The following is an 11658-nucleotide window of genomic DNA, read 5'->3' as shown; positions in this document are numbered from 1 at the left end:
ATAACCATCAACAAGCACAAATAGCCAGCGCGAAAATAGATCTAGCAGCTAACGCCGCTATAGTAGGATGTATCCTCAATTACACGATGACTACTAGAGAATTCAGTAAACATATTAAAATAGATATATTCACAAAAGGATATAATATGACACGACAATTTGAAAACCTATTAGTTAATACTTTATTTATGGGAAAAGCGGTTAACCAATATAATCTAAAATTTAAAGCTCAATTCAGTGAAATAGTTAAACCTTTTAGTAGCAAATATGTCCAGATGATAGAAGTTAGAAAAGTAAGCAGTATTACCCATGAAGGAACAGAATGGGAATTACCTAATCTTACTGCTACAACTAAAAAGATCCCCAAAAGTAATATGACATATGTAAAAAATAGTGGAGAAGCTAGCATAAGGTTTAATAATTATAAAAGATAAGTTAACCTAGTTGATGATACACAAGAAGACTTTTTAACTACCCTAATAGAAATAGAATCTCCTGAAGAAATAAATGTTCTTTATGATAGATTAGAAAATGAAATTCTAGATAAAATAATGCATGATTTTGGCAATCTTAAACTTGACGATTTGAAAGAAAAATACCCTGAGCCAAATTACCAACTTATAGAAAGTATTTATCTAAAAGAAGGAAATAATGATGACATTAAGAGAAATATATTAAAAGTAGGGTTTGAATCCTTTTACACAAAACATGAATTAAACACTTTAAAAAAAGAATTAAATGTAATAGAGCATAGAGAAGGAAAAGAACCAGAAGTATCTACCTTTCAACCTATAGGATCAGTCGACCAAGAAATGCATAATGCAACTAGTAGCCCTAATAGAACAAATAACGACTATAGTACTGGACAAAGATTACAACCTTCACAAGAAACAGTAGAAGGTATGATACCGGACACGTCTACCTGGATACCAAATAGTAGAAGGTATGATAATATTTCAGCACATGACACAGGAACTATTTTAGATATATCTAGACACGATCCACAAGATTGAGCAAGAGTAATTGAAAATTGGGAACAAGACTGTATTAGAACATGTATTCTAACCAAATTCGATAACAGAACCCAAGCCTTAACTTATTGTGAAACCCTACTTAGAGGAACAATCTATAACTAGTGGCAATCTCATAAAATTAGTTATACAAATGATTATGCCATCTTAAAGGATACTTTTACAATTCAGATGTTTACCAGTTTAATTAAAAGGATATTATTAGGTGAAGATAGATTACTCGAAGAAGCTCAAATAAAGCAAAATGAAGTCTTATGTAATCTAGAGTTATTACAGATTTGTGACTTCAGATATATAAACGATTTACAAATAAGTTTTTTGAATATTATGCCGCTACAGGAAAAACCGGAGACATAACCTTACTTGATAGATATTTTCAGAAATTACCAGGCAGTATAGGAACTAAGATTTGGGAAAAATGGTTAAAGAATCCTCGAAGGGATAGATTAACCATAGGAGATAGAGTAAATCATGTTTATAGCATGTTAAAGGCCGAATGTAAACTACGCAAAGAGTCTAAACAGATTAAGAAACAATGTTATTTTGCATGTAGACAATTCAACTTTCCGCTACAATACGGTTGCATGCCCCATAAAACCTATAAACAAAACAAACCTAAGAAATATAATTTGTGAAAAAGTAAAACATATAAAAACTATCGTACTAAAAAACCTTAGATTTAAAAATAACCCCAGACCTTTTAAGAAACATCCCTGGTATAAAAAAAACAAAAAATAAGCAAAGATAAGAAGGATAGTAAAGATAACGATACTAAAGATGAAAAAATTAACACTCTACCCACAAGAGAAAGAAATTGCAAATGTTTTATTTGTAGAGATCCAGGTCATATAAGACCAAATTGCCCTTGTAGATATAAACAAAACCCTATTAAAAGAATTCAAGAGAAAATCAATATCCTCGAAGATATTGAAGACCAGATAGAAAAATTATATGAATTAGAAAGTATCTATGATTCAGACGATGATAATGAAAGCATATATAGTATCGAAAGCATAAATAACGAATTCGATCTTGATGAAGATCTTGAACAAGGACTTCATTCTATGGAAGATTTCGTTTACACTATAAGAAATACATCATGTCATTATGATTCAGTTCAATTTCATTTCTCATCTTACAACTGTAAACAATGTAACTCTTCTATTAAAGAAGGTCATTACTGTAGAGACCATTGTAAAATCCTATTATGTAATCACTGCTATTCTAAATATGAAAGTCAGATAGAAGATACATTAGTTGAATCCATAAATTCAATATATAAACCCTTTAGTCTAATCTAATTCTCTGTAACCTTAGAATTTAAAGAAAAATTAGTTTAAACCTCAGCTATGTTAGATACTGGAGCATCCAAAAGTATAATTCAAAAACGTTTAGTACCAGAAGAAGCCTTAGTAAAGTTAAACTATAATGTTAATATGAGCCAGTATAATAATGAGAAATTTCTAATAACTCATTGTGTTCAAAACATTCCTATATTAATTAATAATGAAAAAATTGTTTCACCACAAATCTACATAGTTAATAATATTCCCAGTATTTATGATTTTATTTTAGGATTAAATTTTATAAACTCACTCACCAGAAGATTCATGTATAACCCTACGGGTTTACAATTTTTAAGAAATGAACCTTTATTCCATCTAGAGATTCTTATATTCCTCAAAAGGAAAAATGAGCTATTACTTATGTCAATACTTTACCTATAACTGAAGAAACAACAGAAAAGAATTTATTTGATATAACTGAATTTTTAGAATCAAAGCAAAGCAAAATTGAATATAATAAATCATTTCATAACTATAAAAACTCAAGATAATCCTCATACCTTAGTTGATCAAGAGGAATTCCAAAAACAAATCAAAGAACTTTTACTGCTAAAAGTAATAAGAAAAAACAATAGTAGACATAGGAGTCCAGCTTTTATGGTTAGAAATCATGCTGAAATAAAAAATGAAAAACTCATATGGTTATAAATTATAAAAGATTGAACGATAATACTTATGATGATAGTTATAAAATTCCTAATAAAGATTTTTTTTAATAAATATAATACAAGATAGAAAATGGTTCTCTAAATTTGACTATAAATCAGGATTTTGATAAATCCGTATGGCTGACAAATCCATCAAATGGACTGCGTTCACATGTCCTGAAGGACATTATGAATGGTTTGTAATACTCTTTGGATTAAAAAATGTAACACTAGAGTTCCAATGAAAAATGGATACTATATTTAATAAACATTCAAAATTCTGTTGTGTTTATATAAACAATATTCTAGTCTTCGGCCAAACTAAAGAAGAGCATAGAAAACATCTTAAAATTATATTAAACGAATTTATAACACAATGACTCATCATAAGTAGTAAAAAGATGATATTAGAAAAATAATATATCGAATTCCTAGGATTGTATATAAAGGAAGGCAAAGTAGAATTACAATCACATATTGTGCAAAAGATTTTAAATTTTTCTGATAAATTAGAAGAAACCAAGTTATTACAAGCTTTCTTAGGATTATTAAATTATGGTCGCAATTTTATTCCAAAATTAGGACAATTAGTTGGACCATTATATTCTAAATTAGGGAAAAATGGTCAAAAATATTTCAATACTCAAGACATAGAATTAGTTAAGAAAATTAAATCTTTAGTCACTCAGTTAGAACCCTTACAACTCCCACTTAAAAATCGTTAAAAAATAATTCAAATAAATGCATTAGCACAAAGATGGGCAGGTTTACTTCTTCAAAGACTTACAAAAGAATCTTCTCGAGATGAAGAACAAATTTGTTCCTATGCCAGTGGAACCTTTAATAAAGTACAATCTACTTTACCATCAACTGATCTAGAAATTTTAGGAGTCACACACTCTATTGAAAAATTTCAGATATCCCTTAATAAAGAATTTCTTATAAGAACAGATTGTGGTAACATAGTTAAATTTGCAAACAAAGCAAAGCAACAGCGAATGTCTGCAAAAAGATGGATTTCCTTTATTGACTGTATTACTGGAAGAAGTTTTAAACCTATATTTGAACATGTCAAAGGAAAAAAAAATTATTTAGCAGATATTCTATCTCGATTACTAATTGATTGTTGAATTTTGCAGGGATGGAGTCAAAGAGCAGCAATAGCTATAGCCTTATATCAAGCACCTTTAATCCTCGTTTGATTATTGAAAACCTAGCTCAACAGTTCCGCACTAGACATAATCTTTTTCCAAACCAAAAACTTATTTTAGATAATATTTGGTTTTCAAGAAATAATCCCCATAGAACCCTCGTTAGAAATTTAAATACTTTAAGTGAATATTTTGTAACATCTAACAAAGCATATCATACTCTACAGTAAGAACATGAGACACTTATATCTCATTTTAAAAAGTTGAATCTAGCCTATCAAAAAACAACAACAAATCCCATAGAACTAACCATTTCTGAGCAAAGGACTAATGAAGATGAAAATCTTTAGAAAGTTTAATTTTTGCAGGTACAAATCAAGTATGCCAAGTTATTACCCATTTTCTCTCCAACCTACAGAGAAATCTTAAGACAACAAGTTGAGCTCTTCTCTGATGACATCAAAGAACTTATCCTTGAAGAAGTTAAGTCTGATGGTTTCAAAGAATGGGTTGATATCTAAAATTACCTCAGAAACAACAGTCCACCCAAAGGAACCCGTTACTATTATTTTTTCTTATGATTTATACAAACAAACAACTACATACCTACCATCATCTTGTTAAACATAGACATTGTTTTCTTCTATCCTTTTGAAATAACCAGAAAAATATGTTTCTCTACAAGAACTACCACTTATTACTTAAGTTAGCTCTTAGAATTAGGAATGGTCAATAGCATCTCCATACCAAAAGATATGCCATTAGAATATCCAAACTCCTTAGGTAACATTCCCAATCGATTAAACCAAGCCATTGCTTTCGAACAAAAACAAACTCATAATTTCATGTCAGAGAGTCCAATTCTCCTTCAAATCCACAGCATTCCTCCAGAATGGGTGAAAGATGGAGCTATAATTCTGGGATAACATCAAGTTTACATTCATTCTGATCCAACCGAAGTCAAGGTTCTGACAATTCATATCGATTCGTAATAATATAGAACCATCTATCTTTAACTATTTGGTGTATTATAAAGCCTATCGTCAGGTTAACTTAAGCTACAATCCTGGCTTCAAACTCTACGACCATAATATAAACATGGAAATTTTCATCAAAGCCAGAATTCCCTATGTCATCAGATTTCCCCCAGAAATTGAGATATCTCCAGAAGTTGAAGAAATAATTAATGAAGAAAAAATGTTGCTTGAACAGTTCGAACTCGCGTACAGAAATGAATAAACTAGTTCACCAAATAGCACTGATGCATATGTGGCCCGCAGAGATGACAACCCACCAGATAGCAATACCGATAGAAATTTGTCCAATATGCTAGAATTCTAATACAGAGCATCCAAGGAAAAGCAGATTCGTAACAGTGTATAGATTAAAGCAGATCCACCGAAAGTAGATTCTCTACAGTAAAAGTTGATAAGACTCTCCAGAAGCAGACACCAATAGTTCAGCAATAATTCAAACCACCTTATCTCTAAAGCTTCTTGCATCTCAACCATCTATGTAGCATCTGCAATCTTAAATGTAGATTCATCTCCCACTTTTCCTATAAAAGGAGCCTCTTTGCTCAAGAAAAGAATATCGAGTTTTAGAGCAATCAAGCTAAGAAACATCAAGCATTCCAACCTTCAGCTATAGTTTCTTAGTGTGTTTTCTTTATTTCAGAGTGTTCTCTTTTTGTAAATTATTGTGTGAGAGTGTGTCCGTGTATAAACAGTGTGTATCCATGTATATATTTCTCATCAAATAAATCATCTAGTTATTTGTTCCTGTTCAAAAATTCCTTTTTCTTATTTAGTATTTTCCTTCCTTTCGGGCAAAAGACTTCTGTCGACAAATAGATCAAATATATAAATTTTATTTAGTCAGACAGTATAGATCCTAGAATTTTCTTCAATCCAACCAGTATAAGTAGCCTTAGTTTTAATTTAGCAATTTCTTCTGTGAGTTGACTGGAATTGTTTGTTTTTTAGCCTGTTCTTGTCGATGTTCAGGCATTTTTACAGGGCGTTGTCAAAGCGTTATCATATTCGGCAGTCATTTATGTGATTTAGTTGTTAATTTTATCTCTATAATAATTGCATGCTTCTATCTGGTTGGCTTAAATTTAATTTTGGTATCAGAGCATGTACTATTTCGTTAAATTTAATTTAGATATAAGATCTTTTGTCTAAAGAAGTCTAAAAGTCCGTATTAATTATTTGTGAATTTTAATTTATTTTGAAAAAATTAAAAATATTTAATAGTTTGATTAAAGATCTTTTCGAAAGTTTATTTCAAACTCTAAGGTTTTTACAATATAAAAGCATTAGTTTGGGTGACTAATAATAATATAGTTTGTTGTGTGGTATAAAGCAAAAAACCCAATTCATTTTATAGAAATATTTTGGTGGCCCATCCAATTATTAAAAGTTCATGACTTTGACCTCATGAACATGTAGTATACACCCATTAAGTCCATGTATTGGTAGTTTACCCTTTAAAATACCTTTTTTAATTCTTTTTTCTTTTTGCATTAAGAAAGAAATCGTTCTAACTCTGGTAAGTCTTTTTATTATTTTGTTCTTCCCTTTAACTGGTATATCATTTGTTCTTCTTCGGCTCCAAATCTTATCAAAAGTTGAAGGATGGTTTGTATCAAAGAGAAAGTTTCACAAATTTACCTTTTGATCGAAATAAGAATTCATTTTTTAATTGTTCTTCTTCTGATCTGCATTGTTTTCCTATAGTTCTTTTTATGTTCTGCATCTGGATTTTTTTCTTTTTGTAGAATTTTTATTATTTCTTTTAGGGATGTTCAAATTTCAATCAACTGGGCCCATGAAGTGAAAGACAAATTCATTAAATAATAGATATGTTATATATGGAAGGAAATTATATATATATATACTAGAAACTTGGTTAATATGAATTTAATCTGTTTTCACACATTGAAGACAATGTGCACACTAAGTTTAGGGGTAAGGCAGATAACTTTAAATTTTGCTAATAATATGTTGTGCATAAGGGAATAAAAATTAACTGTTTAGGTATAAAGTTGAGTCTGTTGATTGTTATGATGTCTATATGCAATTTGATATTGGTTAAAGATGGCTTGTATGTCAAATTCAAGCTAAATTGGGATTTTTGAAAAAAATTATATCAATTGGTGGCCTATGGTCCACTTTGTCAGGATAGTTACAAGTTGATAATTTTGATTCCTAGAATACTTCATTTTACACATGTTCACACTTAAATGCATTCTGTGGAGTATATATTTGAAATCTTATTCTAATTTATGTTAAAATGAGATGAGTAGGTGAATTTGATAATTTTGAAAACCAAGATATAAAAGAAAAAGCATCAAAATGGTATGTATGCAATGAAAAAAAAAATGATGAAAAGAGTTTCTCACCAATGTGAAAGAGACAAATGAAAAAAAGAGAGAAACAAAGGGTTAAGTTTGGGTTTGTACTTAGATTGCTTGAGCAATTAAGTCCTTAGGGGTATTTCAACACCTAATGCCCTAAAGCCATCTTGTAATGCCCGAACCCGGGGGTCTGAATCATTTATCGGGTCCTTACCCGAACCCGAGGTCATATAAAGCATTACTATCATTTCCTATGTCGATGCATAAAATATATATGTCATCCCAAGACTCATAGTACATTATATCACTAACATCACAGAAAACTCACAAATGCATGTAAAATGGCAGCGACGTCTAAGTCTATGCATACAAGTCATACATCCATACTCCTCCAGTTTCTTGAAAATGTTAAGATAAGGGGTGAGCTCAACGGCTCAATAGGTAATGCCTAAAACACCAATTTTGGACTCCCTTAAGCCAACAACCAAACAACGAGAATTGAAAAGAAACCGGGGTCATGCAATTGGAGTCCGTACAATATTTATAACATAACAATCAATACACGCAGTCACATATCACAATTCTTAAAAATCATGCACATGATATGAAATGTGATGCATCCCAACCCAAACTTGGTCTATACCGACCCAACACCCACTTTTCAAAAACCCGCTAACTGACTTTACCGAGGCGAGATTGATAACTATCCCCGATTCCAATTCTAGCAAAGCCTGGCAACCGTTAAATGGCCTAGTATTAACTTTTTCACGCCCTACACCGGGCCGTGCTCCCTCTAGGTCAAGCTAGCCCCAGACTCACAAAATCCGGTTCATTTCAAAATCATTTCCTCATAATCCTTTCCAAACACATTTCTTAAAAAAAAAATCATTTCAACCTCACTTTTCCCAAACTATACCCATGCCATAAATGAAATTAACATACACATGCTTGCATTTCTTCAATTTAACTATACATACTCATCATCATCATCATGTATATACGTATAACTTCAAGAAAATATTTCAACATAAGACATACTCTTTAAATACCTTTGCAACCAAGCACACATATATATATACATACACAATCAGCATCACCTAGAGCATGTTTTGCCACATAATTAACATTTAAAATTCCAAATTTATCATTTTAATCATGTTTAACAAGAAATCAAGTAAACGAACTCAACTAAAGTCAAAACCTAATGATTTATACATCCCTACCTCAAAATTAGCCAAAATGCATCCCCAGCTGGCAAAGTCAACGTCGGTCAACGCGGTCAATGTCGGTTAACAGAAGTCAACGCCAGTCAACGGCGATGGAACAAAAAACTGTTCGGTAGGAACGTACCTGTTGATGAGGAGATTCTATTGTTCCAAAAGTTCGGCTCCGAAATCCAACTCCAAGTGGCCCAAAACCCCCTCCGAAGCCTTAGATCAAAAAATTTTAAAAATTCGTAAAATAATCACCGCTCCTCTAAAAAATAAACCATATAACTATGTGATAGAGAACAACGAGAGGAACGTTTTCTGTCAAGGAACCAAGACCAGAAACCCAACCGATTGGTCGTAAAATGGAGGAGAAAAATGAGGGATAAAAGAAAAAGAAAAAAGAAAATAAAAGGGGAGGAGAGAGAGAGAGAGACTGTAATACCCCTAATTTTAAAAGAATAGTCTCGGTATTTTAATTATTGTTTTCTTGCATTTTGTGTGCCTATTTGTTTATTTGATTAAGTGTTTAATTGTTTTAATTTAATGGAATTGTTTATATATTTGACTTATTTGAATTAACTATCTTAATTTAATTATTTGTCTATTTAATATGCTGGTAGATATTTAATTATTGAATTGTTTTACTTATCGTAACTTAGGGTTTTATTTTTATGATTCACATTAGCCGCCGTAGACTTATGTTGCTTTATGGGCCGACTGGGATTGGAATTGGGGCTCAGTCTCTATGTATACATGAACTAGGGTTATTATTATAAGCCTATAAATATACACATTACGGTGGTTTAGGGTTTTAGAAAACATAAGCATAATTCACGTATCAAAGCTACAGAGAGATACGGAGTGAGGTTTTGAGATAACAGAGCACGTTCGGTGTGGGATTCGACTGTGGCTTCAAGGTCGGACCTAGGAGAAGGGAAGAACAAAAGTAAGAGGAGGATAGACAGTAGTTCAGTGTTGCCGGAATAGTGGATACGATGCCGAGATTTCAAAACTGAAATCACAGGTAAGTTCTTTTCTTCCTCCTTCCCTCTGGCTTGTGTTCTGTGCACCTAGATAGTTTCTAGGGTTTAATTAATCATTAAGTAAGTTTTACATGTATATTAGATGCAATATTGATGATATATATGTGTTGAAATCTGTTAAATTATAGTTCGTGCATGTTTGATTTCGGTCGTATTCTTAAGGCATGCTTAGTCTGTAGTTTGAGTATTTAATTTCAACTGTTGTAAACACACCATGGGGATTATACTGGACATAGTTAGGACCCTTAGGAACAATTTAAAACCAAATAAACAGGCTGGGAGCGACCGGAGACGAAGCAGAAGGTCGCAGAAGTTGCAGAGGTTGAAACGGCTCTCAGCAAGAGGTGAGAGCCGGCTCCATAGAAGTCGGAGCCAGCTCCCACACATGTAAAGCCCACTCCAAGGTCCTTGGAGCCAGCTCTAGGTTGATTGGAGCCTGCTCCCAAAGTCTTGGAGCAGGCTCTCTCTCAAATTTGCTTCCTGATGTTTTTTTTTACGCATTGTTTTGAACTGTGCGAGGATTAAATGATTCTAATGGTTCTGGGATTTCACAGAGGGACTAGGAAGTTGGTTTAGGGTGTCATTATGATCTTAAATTAATTTAGGATGACCTCTAAGTGAATGGGATAAACAGTCGAGAATTAACGAACCTTCTATGCTGTTAACGGATGGAAGATAGACTAATTACTTAATTAAATTTCAGCAAGTTAATGGGATTTAATATGTTATAAAACTGATTTTAGATGCATGGTAGGGTCATGTATTGATTAGTTTTGACCTATGCATGTTTTGGACTTTGGTTGCTAAGCTACTGTTCATAATTCTGTAGTTTACTTGGTTTTCTTTAAACTGGATTATACTTTGGATTTAATTACTATAATGTCACACACTGTTTTGCAATTAACGGGACTTCGGATTTGGACTGGATAATGGTTTTGAAATTTAATTGTTGAAATATTAAATCTTATTTTGCAATTAACTGGAGTATGTTTTAAACTGAACTTGCTGAAATATTATACCATATTCTGCAATTACTTGAGTTATGGTTGGTAACTAGATTTTGAATTTGGATTTAAGTTGCTGAACTATTATCTTGGTTCTGTAATTATATGGATATGGAGAATTGTATGCACCGGTATGGGACGGTGGCATACTAGGGATGGTTTAGCTTAAAACGCTAAGACCTAACCTATCAGATTAAATAAATGGATTGTAAAATATTGAATCTTAAATTACGTTAAGTCATATCAACTGAATAAGTTGAGTGACTAACTGGACTGTGTTTTGTATGTCACCTCAATGAATAATTGACTGACATACTCTGGATTTGGACAGACTTTAGATACATGGTTATGGTACCATAAGATGAGCTTGAGTCTCAGGCTCGTTGGTTAGGGTGAGTATATGCAGTGGATGCGTAGTTGGATATAGTAGGTTGAGATGTACCATGTTAGGTCAAGGTACTCATGCCCACCTTTGGGTGCGTTTTCGTATGTTGCCTTCTATTCAGGTTGAGACCCCTAATATAGTCCAGTGAATGTCCCTTAGTATGGATATATATATATATATGTATGGACTAAATAGATATTGCGAGATATCGAGGGTGTATCTGCGTATCGGGTCACTGTATGGATTGCAGTTAGATTAGAACTTGTTCGTGGGTCTGACTCACTCCTTTATTCTTTTCAGGTACAGGATGGTTCCAGCCTTAGAGCTTGATCATGCTATTCGAGGACAGTTCCTCATTCGTCAGATTACGTAGGACTTCTCTTGATGTTCCAGTTTTATTTACTTTCAGTTATTTCAGTTCAGTTGGGATTTTATTTAGGGGTCCACTAAATGAATTCCCGAGTTGTACTTTTGGAGGT

This window comes from Cornus florida, unplaced genomic scaffold (assembly GCF_030987335.1).
Source record: "Cornus florida cultivar Cherokee Brave unplaced genomic scaffold, ASM3098733v1 CherokeeBrave_3.0.0_Hap2_Chr03, whole genome shotgun sequence".
In the NCBI taxonomy this organism is placed as follows: Eukaryota; Viridiplantae; Streptophyta; class Magnoliopsida; order Cornales; family Cornaceae; genus Cornus; species Cornus florida.
The sequence above is the reverse complement of the archived record's forward strand: the minus strand, read 5'-3'. Positions refer to the sequence as shown.